Below are 12666 nucleotides of genomic sequence, written 5' to 3' on the forward strand. Positions count from 1 at the left end.
TGGTGTGAGGGAGTTGGGTTGAAGAGCTGCTACGTATGTTACGTTTGTGGACTATGTGAGCTGCCCACATGGTTGCATGCACAGATTCATAGTGTTGTGCTGGGTGTGGGCAAGGGTGGACTGTTGTGTGCATGGCGAAAGGTGTGCTGGGTGCGCCGTAGGATCATTGTGGATGCTGAAATAGAGCATCCTGTAGGAAAGGTTTCTGGTGGAGGGGCTTTGGAGGCAAAGGGAACGTGTTCTCAGAGTGTTTAACGGGAAATATGGAGTTGTGTACAGAAATGATAGTGTGCAATGGCAAGGTTCAGTATGTGATTGGGGTAGGCGTTTTTGAAATTTTCATTGGCCCTCATTACGACCCTGGCGGAGTGGGTTTACGCCAGCGTTATTCGCGGCGGACCCGTCCGCCCTACTACGAGTTCCCGTAGCGCCATGGAGCCTTTCTCCGCCTGGTTTTACCGGGCGGAGAAATCCATGGCGCTAAGGGACCTCGTTGTTAATTACGCCACCGTACTTTACGGTGGCGTAATTAACGCCTTCCCCACTCCCATTATACCCTATGGGGCAAGAATGGGAATGGGGAAGGGCAAAATGGGGATTGGGGATTTACCGCTCCGCCAAGGTCGGCATGGGGTGGAAAATCCGCCAACCCCCATGGCGCTATCGGCAGCTTTCCGCCGTGCTCCGCGGTGCATTTAGCACCGCGAATTCCGCCAGGGTCGTAATGAGGGCCATTGTCTCCAATAGGCACCACTAAGAGAGTGTAGGAAAATTCGAGTGCAAAGGGAAAAAGTATTGTGTCTGCTTACTGGGGCGTGCCCCTAGCTGTAGCTGGGAAAGCGCACGTGCCACATCATGGCCTTCTAAGCATGGAGCCTTCACAAATGGAACTGTGGGGATTCTCCAATGAGGATTTGAGGGTGTGGTTCACCGGAAAAGGGGCAGTGACATATTTACCCAAAGTTCGATGCAGTGAGGTTGGCAGAGATGGACGAAGGTGAGTGGTTATAGTCGGTGATACCTTTGTGCACGATCTGCACAGGTATGCCGTGGAAAAGTTTTCGCTACTGACTTTCAGTTGGAAGGAGTACAGGCTTTTTGGGGCACAGTTTATGAGTGGGATTTCGGGTGCATGGATCTCCTTTGCAAATGTGTGGCATCTGTTGGTACTGTAGATGTGGTGGTCGTGCATTTTGGAGGACTACATTTGGGGCACATGTCGTGCTCACGTTTGCTCGCTTAAAGAAGTTGATGACAGCTGTGATGCAGATATTTCCTATTCCAAAGGTGATTCTTTCATTGATGACACCAAGAGGACAATGGGAGCATGCCGGTGTAATTTGTCCACAGCCAGAGGTCGGGAGATGTTGGATAAACAGAAGCATGTGCGAGTTTATGTGCAGTGCTGGGATGTTCTGCACCGACTATGAAAGCATTAACAACCAGCAAGATTTCCAGTGGTTCCAAGGAAGTGGCATTTTTTTGACTTCCATTGGCAATGCTGTTGTGTTTGCCACTCTGTACGAAGCGTTGCAGAGAATCCTGTAGAAATGTAAGATAAGCATTCATCTTCAGTCCAGAAAAATGTCAGGAGGAGAAGCAAACAGACAGTGAGTAAATGAGAGAAAAACAAGAAAGGAAAATGTGTGGCTGCACGTACATAACAAAAACACAACAAAAAGAAAAAAAATATATGTGTTTTTAGAGACAATCCTAAAGGCAAAATCCCCACCCCTGTCTTACATCCCCCCACACCCTCTGAACCCCCCTCCCCCTTCAGTTTCTAGCAGAGTAATGCTGCAGATTCCGGGGGACTTTAAGGATTAGACATGGCACAACCAGCTGTTTTAAGGATGGCCGCTATAGCATTGGCACTGTGGAGGCTGAGCCATTGGGCAATATGGTTGCTGGTTGTGGTGTGTACACAAACACTGTGACAGAAGGTCTGTTTGTGCAATTAAATGTAGGAGGCTATGGTGAAAGTGTGCAAGGTAAGGGGCAAGCATCCCGTTTGTATGCAAGCACTGCACACACTTGCGTAACGTTGCTAATATACATTCCCTGCTGCTTTTGTGGGCTGACTTTTCCAACATGTGTAGCACATGCATTACAATCAGAAGACCATATTAGGAAGTGTACAAGGTATGTGGCAGGCATCATGTTTGTATGAATGCAGTGTGTGCATCATATGTTATAGTGTGCTATGATATTTTGTGCCATTTGTATGAAGCCTACATACAAGTGTGTGAAGGCGGGCTGAGGAAAGGGAGGCAGAACGGAGGCCACACAGAGACATTGATTCCTCTAGGCCAGCTGGCATTGAAAGTGCGCAAGTGAATGGGAAGGAGGGCAAAGTGCAGTACATGGGAACAATAAAAATAGAAATACATGCAACTACGGCCGGTGCTGGCAAGTGCAAGGATAAGTGCACACATCAAGTGGTGGCTGGACTGTTAGGGTTCAAGAAAACAGTCCCCAAGTGCGGGGGTTGGCAGAAAGCCAGTGCATGGGTGGAACTGTAGAGAGGGAGGTTGCCTGGGGCACAGATTATAGGGTGAGCAGGAAACCAGTGCACAATTTCCTTTTTAGCCAGGAAGTGAGCAGTGGAGAGAAGGCGAAAAAGAAGAAGCACATGGAAAGGTTTCCAGGTGCTTTCAGAGCTCACAATACTTCTCCTCAATGTCCAGGGAGACAGAGAGCGTGTTTCACTGTGAGGCCCCAGCAGAAGAAACACATTTACCACCATCTGGTTGCGTGTAGAAGCAACTGACCCGGAGGGAGTATGAGGCGGATGAGGGAAGAGCTGGAGCAAGCAAATATTTAGGAAGTGAGAGTGCAAGGTATTGAGGTCCCGGGGATCAGAAGCCCTTCTGCATAATGCACAGGGCTTTTATTTTATTGTTTGCAGCCACTGGGAGCTATTTCAGACATTTTAGTCCAGCAGAGATGCGATTCCATGCCTTTCAGGCCAAGGAAAAGTTGCGCACTCCGCTTATGGAGAGCCTGTGGAAATAGTGCAGCGTACAAAGCACCACAGCCGTGCAGACACTGACCTTTTGGAAAGTGACTGTAGGTTGCTAAAATACATTCAGTGGTGGCTTTAGTGCCTTCTTTATATGAGTTATGTAGTAGGTGGGTTAGTGGGGAACAAATTTCGTAGCATTGTGGGAAGGAAAGAACATTCTGTTTCGCTAATATAGTGTATGATATTGGTAAATAAAAACGTTGCAAGCACATATCAACAAATTGTCACTTCATTGTCGGAGATGGGAGGAACATCTCTATGCTTTTTAAACATGTAGTCGACGCTTAGAGGCAGATATCGTGCGCAGAGGCACTTATAACGGAGTTGTGAACATACTGCCAAAAAAAGGTTCATACCTTTATTTTGTGATGATGGGTGCTTATGTGGATGGATGTGCATGTATAACTCCTGGAATGTTTTACTGACCTTTCCACTGGATGTGCTTTCCAATAACAGCAAACGTGCAGGCTGATTTTGTAATGGTACATATGAAGTCTTGTGGAGAACTGACATTGTAAGATGCTGAAGTCTTGGAGGGCATTGGTGGATGCGTGTGTAAGTACTTAGCAATACCTAATAAGGGCGTGATGGGGAGCAGATAGTGGAAAGGGAAGAAAGACTGTTCATAATTTACTGGGGCATGGCTCACACAATACTTTGCGAGGCACACATGATATTCTGTGCCTTTGAACATACTGGCCAATGGAAATGTGATTGTTGCAAATGTCCAATCAGGTGGTTAGAGCGTGCGTCACAGGAATCGGCGGCCATATTTTGTTTCATTACTCTGTGTAGTGAGGCTGGCAAAGAGGCCGGGACGCACAGTTTTCATAGTGAGTGATCACTTTGTGGTAGATCTGCTCCAGTATGTCGTGCAAAGAGGCCGTAATGACAATTTGAATTTAGACGAAGTGGAGGCGTTGTGGTGTGGTGTCCCTGTCTTTACCTACGACCATTTGCTTGCAGAATGTCGACGAGTGGGCACTTTAGGTACTGTACATGTTGTGGTAGTGCATTATGGAAAATTGCTTTTGGGTTCCATAGCTTGTGCAAGTGAGTACCGTCAACTCAAAAAGATGATGAAAGAAGTGCAGCGCATTTTTGCCACTGCGAAGATGCTTTTCTCATGTATACCACCAAGTCCAGTGTAGAACTATTCCAATGAATGTTGTCGGCAGCCAGAGGTGGGAAGGCGTCTTATCAACAGAAGCATGTGTACATGTTTCTGTGCTGCTGGGATGTACTCTTATGAGAATGACAACATTGGTTGTCGATATGTGCACCTACTCAATGGAAATGGCATTTCATTGTCACGCAGTGGCAATGACATTTGGTTTTCCAATCTACAGCCTGCACTGAAGACGCTATTGTAAGAATGTGAGGCGCAGTGAAACAAATAAAAACAATTATAATAGCCTGAAAAAAGAGTTGTTAATGTGGAAGCTGTTTTAAAAAATAAATAAAAAACGGCTTTTTAAGAGCCACTACTACAAAGGACCGCCCTTACCCTGGTTGACATTTATTCCCCTACTCCTGCATGCGCACACATGGAAAAGTCTGCAGACATTGCGACAGTTGCAGGGTTGTACGTGTAACATTGTTAGGAAAGATTTCGTAATTGTAGGTAATTTTCCTTCCATGTGGCAACCCCTAAACTTTTTGCTGTTGTTTTTCACCTTGTTCTTGACTTTGCCAGAGAAGTGCAGCCTTCTGCCGCACTCCTCTGGGCTTTCGCTCCTTTTCTTATGGGGAAACTGACATGCCCTTAAGACAGTCAGTACCGGGGAACGCTGTTTCCCGTAGTTTCTTTTATCATGTTGTGGCTTTAGTGCAACATGACACAAGAGGGCACTGTAAGCTAAGTTACAGCTCTCTTGGGTCTCTAGCCTTCTACAGGCCCTAGATAATCGTTTAGGATTGTATTTGATCGGTGCAAGTAATTCAGGGACGGGAATGGTGGCAGCGATCGTTTATTTGTATTTTGAGCTCCTTTTGGCGTTCTAAGCACGTTTTATGCGCTGAACCCAAAATGGTGGCCTGGCTCCCAAAATGGCCAGACCACGAGGCTCCTTTGTCCTGTCCGCTGACCGTCTTGCTCCCTTCACCTTCCCCAGGTCGAGCCGACCCGGGGCCTTCCTTATTTGGGCATGTACTTTCCCGCGAAACACGGATGCTTTCGCGGGCTTCTACATGTCTTTTGTGTGCCTCCAGGGTGTGGGCTGGGATGTCTGGTCCCAATACACATCCTGGGTGCCAGAGAGTCTAGGGTGGTGTGAATGCCTGGGACCACCGTGGCCCGTGATTGGTCCACGAATGGTGTGAGTGTTGATGAGCGGATCTCCCATTGGGTCCCCTCCGTTTTGGCGCGAAGGGAACCGTGGATAAGAGGGGGCTGGAAACACCACTACCATGTCGATCTCCTGAGTTCTCACGAACGAAGGAATACAGGAGCCAAGTATCCTGCAAACAAGAGGCTGGACCGAGGAATCGCTGGTGACCCGCTGAAGGACTTCTGCTCTGCACTGCTGTCGCCTTGTGAAACCCTTTCCACCTTTGATCGAACCAGAAGGCCTGTACTGGTACTTCGACCTTTGGAATAGCGGGAACAGCTATTCTCGGCATCTTCATCAACTCCTGCCAGTAAGCCTTCGGAAGCGTCTCTGGGCCATCAAGCTGACTGACCAGCTTACACGGGAGTCTTGCTCTGTAACCGCCGCCAGGTTGTGTAGTATTTCGAGTCCTTGTCACTCTCACACGCTTCGTACACTTGGCGTTCCCAAGTCTGAAGTGAGTAGTGTACATTTGGCTCAGATACACACGGCCGCTCCGTTGCCCTGCTGTGGTGACAAAACTGTGCAGGTTTCTTCGATTGGGACGTCTTTTTACTCAACACGACGACGAGGCGTTCCCTGCTCTTCTGAACCTGCCAGCTGCTGAAACGGACGCGGAGAAGCCTGGGTCTGCTTGCATCGGGGACCGGTGAGTAGTTTAGCTAGGATCTGGTCGGCCTCCTGCAGGAGCCCATTGCTTTTCCCCGCTGTGTAAAACAGCACCCTTTTGCCGTACTCGCGCTCTGCTTCTGCCCACTGTGGAGGCTGCACTTGAGTCGCGGAACTTGTTCTCCTTCATTTGTGCACTGAACTGAACTGCCTGATTTCCTTAGAAGAGACTCTCCTTTTGCCCGTTGGCACCAGCGTGTGCAGGTACTTTTGAGCACAAGGCTCCACTCTTCGCAGGGCTCGGACTTCCATCTAGTTAGGTGCCTCTGAAGGCGAACTGAGTCTAAAGCATTGTATCGCACTGCCTGTTTTTCTTCCCTTGCAGGTGGACTACACATTTCGTGCATATAACGCTTGCGACTGTCGTATTTGTATATATATTGTGTTGATATGGTATGTGTTGGTTTAATATTGTGATACTGTGATTTTCTCGCTACGGTCATTGTTTTAAAGGCCTTAAAATAAATGTGTATATATTTTTGATATAACCACTGTTTGGAGTAGTTTGTAAGTGATCTTGCTTTGTGTGCTCATTGCGGGCTTTCAGTCACCCTCACCCCTCTTGAGACCTAGTCTTGACCGCCGCGATCGCTACCTTGATTGGTCTGGCTCGTCCAGAGGTTACCCTGTTCCAAGTAATTAGGTTGGCCTTCTGAACTTCTGCGCCACCAGGACAGAGTTCAGAAATCCGTCTTAACAAATTGGTGTACAGCGGTGGGATACGACTGAAGGTATCCAGTGTTGCGCACGAACTAAGGCATTTCAGGTTATTCCAACCAGGACACGTAGTGAATTGTTGTAGTATAACTTTAAAAAGGCCATAGTCCTATCTAACAGTATGGAAACAAATACCTTGTTAACTTTAAATGCTTCCAAATCAGAAACATTGAAGAAGATGTGTGCAGAGAGAGGTGTTTCCTCTCAAGGCACTAAATTGGAAATGATCCAAAGAATCGTGGGCGTGGCAAGAAACGCAGCTTGACGCTATAACTTCTGAGGACAGTGCGGAAGGTGGTGGGGCTGCTCTCACTGGTAGAACCGACGGTTCTGCCGCTGCACTGATCCATCGCGACCACGAGGACAGGGAGGACGAGATGTCTAATGTTTCCTCTGCCAGTGCTGATGGGGAGGCTATGCTTGAATTCAAGAAGCAAGAGCTGCGGTTTAGGCAGCAGGAGCTTGAATTCAGCATAGCCAAACTAAAAATCGAACAGGCAGAAAAACAAAAAGACAGGGATCACCAGTTGGAACTGGCCAAGCTTCAGTTTGCAAATGGGTCCAAGGGTCCTGGACATGGGTCTGGGGCTTCCTCTCATCCACGGTTTCCGAAAGATCTGCTCAGTGTGTATGAAGAAAGGAATGACATTATGGACTGGCTGAATGCGTTTGAGTATGCATGCGAAGTTCAACAAGTTGACAATGCTGATAAGATTGCCTGGTTACTCAGCAGACTGCCCCATTCTGGCTGTAGTGCCATTATGGAAATGTCGAAGGCTGAGCGAGCTGATTTCGCAATGTTAAAGCAAACTCTCATTTTAAAGTTTGGGAAGACTCCGGCCCCATATTTGAAACGTTTCAGAGAGTATAAGAAAAAGGAAGGTGGTACTTGGGTATCTTATGTCACTGAATCCTTGAAAAACTTAACTGGCTGGGTCGAAGGTTATAAGGTTTCTACCTTCGAAGGCATGATAAATCTTGTCATGCTGGAACACATTTTTGCATCTTCTTCCCCGGAGCTTAAGCAGCATTTGGCCGATTCGAAGGAGATAGATCCTAAGAAGCTGGCCATTGCAGCAGACTTATGGGTGTCACATCGAGTGTCCCATAAGGACAAAACTCATCCTGGTAAGCAGGAGGAAGGGAAAAAGTCCAAAGATATGGAGGGTGGAGAATCTGCTAAATCTTCTTCCCATAAGGGCCACAAAAAGAAAAATAAGGGTAAGACACAAGAGAACTCACAGGGTAGTGGAGGACAGCCTCCTAAACAGAACTCTGGTTACAATAAGCCTCCCTATGTAAACAGACCCAATGGATCTTGTTTTTCTTGTGGAGCAACTGACCACGTGAAGGGGGATCCCCGTTGTAAGGTTAGACCTTTGGGGGTCCACTCCGCTAATCTGGCCTTCTCCTCCTACGAGGAAGAAGAGATTACAGGAGCATCCTTCTCCTCAGACTCATTTCCCAGCGGGATAGAGGCTGAGGTAGTTTTAGTGTCCCTGGGTTCCTGGGAGCCTAAAGTCGCAGAGGCTTATGCTAGGATTCCGGATAATACCAAGCACTACTTTAAAGACAGTGGGCCTCATTAGGACCCTGGCGGAGAGGGTATTACGCCAGCGTAGTGCATGGCGTACCTCTCCGCCATACTACGAGTTCCCGTAGCGCCATGGAGGTTTTCTCCGCCTGGTTTTACCAGCCGGAGAAAACCATGGCGCTACGGGACCTCGTTGTTAATTACGCCACCGTATTTTACGGTGGCGTAATTAACTCCTTCCCCACTCCCATTATACCCTATGGGGCAAGAATGGGAATGGGGAAGGGCAGAATGGGGATTGGGGATTTACCGCTCCGCCGAGGTCGGAATGGGGCGGTAAATCCGCCAACCCCCATGGCGCTATCGGCGGCTTTCCGCCATGCTTCGCGGTGCATTTAGCACCGCGAAATCCGCCTGGGTCGTAATGAGGCCCAGTGTGCTGATCAATGGAGTAGATACTCCAGCTCTTAGGGATAGTGGGTGCAGTCGCACTGTAGTGGATTCTACCTTGGTAGACTCAGAGGAAGTTGCCAGAGCTACTCTGATGCCCACTAAGTTGGCTGACGGCCCCCTCCGTATGTTCCCAGTAATACCTGTAAATCTTACTTTAAATGGTACAGCAGTCAGGATTCCAGTGAGCATTCAGAGAAACGTCCCGGGAAAGGTCTTGTTAGGTAATGATCTCAGAGTTTTAGGGCTCGTAGGAGACACTGCCGAAAGACCCTACACACGGTCTCAAGCACGGGCAGCATTGGCCAAGTCCAATACGCCGCCCCAGCCGAAGGGGAAACCCAAGGCCAAAGGAGTCGACAAGTCACGACGAGGGAAAGAGAATATTCCCCCGAGCTCGCCTACCACTGCGGTGGAGGAAGTTGGTCAATCGCCCGGGCCTGACGAGGAGGTGGCGATGCCTGAAGTATTCGACCCCAACGATCATCCTGAACTAAAAGACTTGTTAGTTGAAGGAGGTCCTGATAGGGACGAATTCAGTAAAGGCCAACGTGAGTGCCCATCTCTGGAAGGCCTAAGGAGACAGGCCTGCTCCCAGCTTGAGGGTGAACCTCCTGGGACGCATAGGATTTATTGGGAAGGTGGACTCCTGTATAGTGAGCCCACAGAGTCTACAGAAGGAGACCATAGGAGGTTGGTGGTTCCCCTTGATGTTAGGTCCTTCCTCCTGCAGTTGGCGCATGAAGTTCCCCTTGCTGGTCACCTTGGTATGAAGAGGAACAAGCAAAGTTTATCCATGCACTTCTACTGGCCCAAGATGGGGGTGCAAGTAGAAAGTCACTGCAGGAGTTGTGCCTCCTGCCAGTTGTCTGGTAAGGTTGGCGCGACAATCCAAGCTCCGTTGGTACCGCTCCCATTTGTGGGGGTACCATTTGAAAGGGTAGGGATCGACATCGTTGGTCCCCTTGACCCGCAAACATCCTCGGGCAATAGGTTTATCCTGGTGCTGGTCGACCATGCAACCAGATATCCTGAGGCCATCCCATTGAAAACTGTAACTGCCAAGTCAGTTGCAAAAGCTTTACTCTGCATATTTACTAGGGTTGGCTTCCCTAAAGAAGTGGTGTCGGATCGTGGCAGCAACTTTATGTCGAAGTATATGCAGGCTATGTGGAAAGAATGTGGGGTCACCTACAAGTTCTCTTCTGCATACCACCCCCAGACCAATGGTCTGGTGGAACGTTTCAACAGAACGTTAAAGAGCATGATTGGGGCTCTGGAGGAACCTCAGAGAAGAAAATGGGATCTTCTTTTACCATGCTTACGGTTTGCCTACCGAGAGGTACCACAGGAGGGTGTTGGCTTCAGCCCCTTCGAACTTCTGTTCGGTCATCCCGTACGGGGACCCTTAGCCATCGTCAAGGAGGGATGGGAGATGCCCACTCCCCCTGTTACTACCAACGTAGTTGATTATGTGCTAGGGCTCAGAAAACGGATGGCACTTCTGATGGGCTTGGCTAGTGATAAATTGAAGGCAGGACAAGCGCTGGTGAAACATTGGTACAACCAGAAAGCTTCCCTCATCAACTTTACACCTGGTCAGCAAGTCCTGATCATGAATCCCATAAGGCCTCGAGCTTTACAGGACAAATGGTCAGGCCCTTACACAGTGGTGGAGCCCATGGGTGAGGTTAACTATTTAGTGGACCTTGGAAGGCCTGGACAGGCTCCAAAAGTGTTTCACGTGAATAGGCTGAAGGCTTTCGTCCCATGAGTCGAAATCGCAGCACTGCTACTGGCTTCAGATGTTGAGGAAGAGGAGTCTGAACCTCTCCCCGACCTGTTCCAGAGCGGTCCTTCAGATAGCTCCTTTGAGGGTGTCCGAGTGGCCCCTCACCTGACTTCTGATCAGCAGGCTGAGGTGAAAAGTTTGCTTAGGCAGTTTTCCCCCCTGTTCTCACAGTCGCCTGGTTTGACACCTTGGTGCAAACATAACATTGACACAGGAGACAGTGTACCTACCAAAAGTAGGGGATACAGGATGTCAGACAAAGTACGGTCTTATATTAAGACCGAGGTCAACAAGATGTTAGACCTTGGGGTGATTGAACCCTCTAGTAGTCCCTGGTCCAGCCCTGTGGTTTTGGTTCCAAAGGCAGGCACTTCTGAATTGAGGTTCTGCGTGGATTACAGGGCTCTGAATGCTGTCACCAAGACAGATGCACACCCCTTGCCTCGAACAGATGAGCTGGTGGATACTTTGGGTGCCTCCAAGTACCTCAGCACGTTTGACCTCACTGCTGGCTATTGGCAAATAGCTTTAGCAGAGCATGCCAAGGAGAAGACAGCATTTTCTACTCCAGACGGCCTTTACCAATTCCGGGTAATGCCGTTCGGATTGAAGAATGCACCTGCCACTTTCCAGAGGCTTGTGAATCATGTGTTGAATGGGTTGGACGAATTCTGTCTTGCATATCTGGACGATATAGCAGTTTTCAGTGCCACCTGGGAAGACCATGTGAAACACCTCGGGATTGTGCTCCAGGCTCTTCAGAAAGCCCACTTGACCATAAAGGCTAGTAAATGCCAGATTGGACAAGGCTCAGTGGTTTACCTTGGACATGAAGTAGGTGGAGGGAGGATACAGCCTCTACCCAGTAAGGTACAAGCAGTACAAGACTGGCCTACCCCCACTACGCAAACCCAAGTGAGAGCCTTCTTAGGACTCACGGGGTATTACCGCAATTTTGTGGCAGACTATGGCACCATAGCTGCCCCTCTGACTGCCCTCACAACTCCGAAGAAACCCAAGAAGGTAACTTGGACCGACGAGTGTGAGAAGGCCTTCAATGGCTTAAAAGACTCCCTGTGCCAGGCCCCTGTCCTCAGGGCCCCTGATTATCAAAGACCTTTTATCGTGCAGACGGACGCCTCTGACACTGGGATAGGAGCTGTACTATCACAAGTAGATGAGAAGGGTAAGGAACACCCTATCGGTTTTATTAGTCGCCAGCTTAAGGACAGAGAGCTCAGATGGTCCACGGTAGAGGAAGAATGTTTCTCTGTTGTGTGGGCCCTAAGGAAGCTGAGGCCCTACCTCTATGGGACCCACTTCACTGTGCAAACTGACCATAAGCCGTTAAAGTGGCTAATGAACATGAAGGGGGAGAATCCAAAGTTGCTTAGGTGGTCCATAAGTCTACAAGGCTTCGACTTCACTATTGAGCATAGGCCAGGTGTCCAACATAGCAATGCTGATGGGTTGTCCAGAATGTTTAACCGACCTGAACAAGAGACTCATCCAGGGGTGGATTAGTTCCCCCTGTCCATAGTCTGGGAGGGGCGAGTGTTAGGAAAGATTTCGTAATTGTAGGTAATTTTCCTTCCATGTGGCAACCCCTAAACCTTTTGCTGTTGTTTTTCACCTTGTTCTTGACTTTGCCAGAGAAGTGCAGCCTTCTGCCGCACTCCTCTGGGCTTTCGCTCCTTTTCTTATGGGGAAACTGACATGCCCTTAAGACAGTCAGTACCGGGGAACGCAGTTTCCCGTAGTTTATTTTATCATGTTGCGGCTTTAGTGCAACATGACACAAGAGGGCACTGTAAGCTAAGTTACAGCTCTCTTGGGTCTCTAGCCTTCTACAGGCCCTAGATACTCGTTTAGGATTGTATTTGATCAGTGCAAGTAATTCAGGGACGGGAATGGTGGCAGCGATCGTTTCTTTGTATTTTGAGCTCCTTTTGGCGTTCTAAGCACGTTTTATGCGCTGAACCCAAAATGGTGGCCTGGCTCCCAAAATGGCGAGACCACGAGGCTCCTTTGTCCTGTCCGCTGACCGTCTTGCTCCCTTCACCTTCCCCAGGTCGAGCCGACCCGGGGCCTTCCTTATTTGGGCATGTACTTTCCCGCGAAACACGGATGCTTTCGCGGGCTTCTACAT

This window comes from Ambystoma mexicanum, chromosome 4q (assembly GCF_040938575.1).
Source record: "Ambystoma mexicanum isolate Mex_15411 chromosome 4q, UKY_AmexF1_1, whole genome shotgun sequence".
NCBI lineage: Eukaryota > Metazoa > Chordata > Amphibia > Caudata > Ambystomatidae > Ambystoma > Ambystoma mexicanum.